At 38.4% G+C, this 2672-nt stretch overlaps 1 long non-coding RNA gene across 1 annotated transcript in view; it reads left to right on the forward strand.

The window, feature by feature from the left end:
• The window catches only part of LOC111722768, a 3035-nt gene extending 756 nt beyond the window's left edge, over nt 1-2279 (forward strand). The window contains exons 2-3 of the long non-coding RNA XR_002771444.1: nt 1681-1761; nt 2219-2279. This is a non-coding gene — a long non-coding RNA (uncharacterized LOC111722768). The remainder of the gene's footprint in view (nt 1-1680; nt 1762-2218) is intronic.
• The last annotated feature ends 393 nt before the right edge of the window (nt 2280-2672 follow it).

Here is a 2672-nt window from a genome sequence, read left to right on the forward strand (position 1 = left end):
TTGCCTATTTCTAAAAAGGAATCACAGTAAACGTATTCTGTTGCAGCTATTCTTTCCCACATAATGTTAATTCTCAAGATTTATCTTTGCACTGTATTAGTCTTGTGTTTTGGGCATGTTTCAATATATTTATTGTTCATGTATATTTTATATAAATCATATATTGAAATTACTTCCTAACTTCTCTGTTTGTGAAGTGTGCTTCACAAACCATAGATACTAACTCATTATATGAGAGCGTTTGTAGATGTTTTCTCTCTGGTTTTCACACAATCCTTAGTGGGGTATTTTTTTTTGAAATATTTTCTTAAATATTCCAATATTATGACTTAACTATGAGGAACTTAATTTTTTAAAATAGTGGAATGACACCCTGGGAACATTTGTTGACAGTCCTCAGGGAAATAAAGCCATTCAGATCCCAGGAAGAATGAAGACAAAATTGGAAAATCTTTACAACAATTACAGTGTTAGGAACTGATCAGGAGACAAGGAAGTTGTTTGTCTGATTCACTTAAACTCTCATAAAGTCAGAATCCTTATCTGGATAGTGGTCATAATGATGGAGAACTTAAAGAGTTGTTAGGAAAGAGTTGTTAGGAATAAGGGAGATAAAATATAAAGAGCAATGGCCTAACATCGCTGGGTACATATTACTTTTCTTTCCCCCAGCTTACCTGTCCCAAGGGCAACACTTGGCCTTTTGTCTGAGCCTCCTCACTACTTCTTGGATCATCCAATTTATGAGGCCCTACTCCCAGGTCTCCTGGCACAAAGGGAGAAATTTCATCTCTTCTGTCATCTTCACCACCCAGAGGGGTTGTTGAGGGAGGCCCTGTGGGGCCACATAGCAGGGGAGTGTGATCTGTCCATTTTTCAAGCTCTGGAAGTCCATCTTCTAAAAGGGAGGCTGCTCAGAGCCCACTAGGAAGAGTGAGGAGTGGAACCTCATTCCACTCATACCACTTATCTGGGGAGGTGACTTAGTCTCTGTGAACCTGAGCCTGATCATCCGTGAAATGCAGCTCATCATACTATCCCTACAGAGCTGTTCCAAGGGGTAAATGAGAATAACTGTCTAGAATATATGACAGGCAGTGGGTCTTAAGTGGCCCTTGAAGTGTCGAGACAGAGCAGTAAGGGCTGGCTGAGCCTTAGGCCTAAGAAGGTATTATGAAAAATCATTTTTAATTGTTTCTCCTAATGAGAACACAGTCATCTAGAGGAAAAGAGCAAATATCCCTGTGATATACCTTGAGTTTTAGATACCGCATATTTTCTACATCCCTGGGCGTTTCAGAATCTCCTAAGAGGTGTTCAACATCAGGACTTTGATCAGATTCCAATCTAGTTTCCCATGCGGGGAAGATAAAGTTTGTCTATGAACTCACCTGGTGAACTTAGGGACGGATCACACCAGGGAAGCAAGAAGTGATGTTTGCTTAATCGCTGAGCCTGGACTGCCCATATGTTAATATATTTAGAGGAAAATTGTGAACCTTTCCAGTAGTCATCAGTGCAGGAGTACTCAGATTATGCATTATCCAGCTATGCCATACTACTATTTCTGTCACCAGATGCCTCTCTGAGAGAAAAAAATCCAAGAGCTGCTAGCCTTCCTTTGACACACAATTTTTCCTTTTTACATTCACCAGTAACTAAGTATACTTTTCCCTGTAGGTGTACCATTAAATCAGAAGTGTAAAAAAGAAGGTAAGAAGGAAAATTGACGGAGAGACAACTTCAAGGATTACATCTGTGGTGAGCTGGCTCCTTCACATTAACTTTTACATTTGCTCAAGTTTTAAGTTATTGAATATTTTCAAAAATTCTTCTGTGGACCCCACATCACCCATTCAGTCACAGGATCACGGTATCTCTCCCTCCTCTTCTTCCTCCTTCCCTATATCTCCCTTTCCCTTTTTCCTTTTCTCTTGATCCTTGTCTTTCTCTCGCCTTCCCTCTCTCTCCCTTTCAAATCCAAATTACCTAAAAGAACTTTCAATGGCTTGTTGTTAACATTATTAACTTTCCACTGACATTTTATTCCACTAAAATATTGCTTCTGTCTTCTGGATTGCAATGAACATGCTGTCATTAAAGTCACAAACCACCTTTTGTCACTAGAAATGGCTATTTGGATCAAATATATTAATGTGATACTATAATACCTTTAATAACCTCCTAAAATATGTATTTTTTTTTACCATTTTTCCAGGCTCCTGAGCATTAGGTAATGGATACATCCAAATTATAACACTTACTAACTGAAGTCCAAGGTATAGTACTTAATTTCTTTATTTATCAAGTTTTTAAAAAATTAATAGGATCTACAGAGAACTCAAACTAAGCAACATACAAAGAGCCAACAATCCCTTACATCAATGGCCAAGAAAGATGAATGGAACCCTTTCTAAAGAAGACAGACAAATGGCTAACAAACATATGAGAAAATGCTCATCATCCATAATTATTAAAGAAATGCAAATCAAAACTGCTCTTAGATATCACCTAACTCCACTGAGAATGGCCTACATCACAAAGTCTCAAAGCTGCATATGCTTGCGTGGATGTGGAGAGAGAGGAACAGTTTTTTACACTGCTGGTGGGACTGCAAACTAATACAACCTTCTTGGAAAGAAGTATGGGAAATCCTCAAAGAACTCAAACTA

Source organism: Otolemur garnettii, unplaced genomic scaffold (assembly GCF_000181295.1).
Source record: "Otolemur garnettii isolate 467f Iridium unplaced genomic scaffold, OtoGar3 scaffold00355, whole genome shotgun sequence".
In the NCBI taxonomy this organism is placed as follows: domain Eukaryota; kingdom Metazoa; phylum Chordata; class Mammalia; order Primates; family Galagidae; genus Otolemur; species Otolemur garnettii.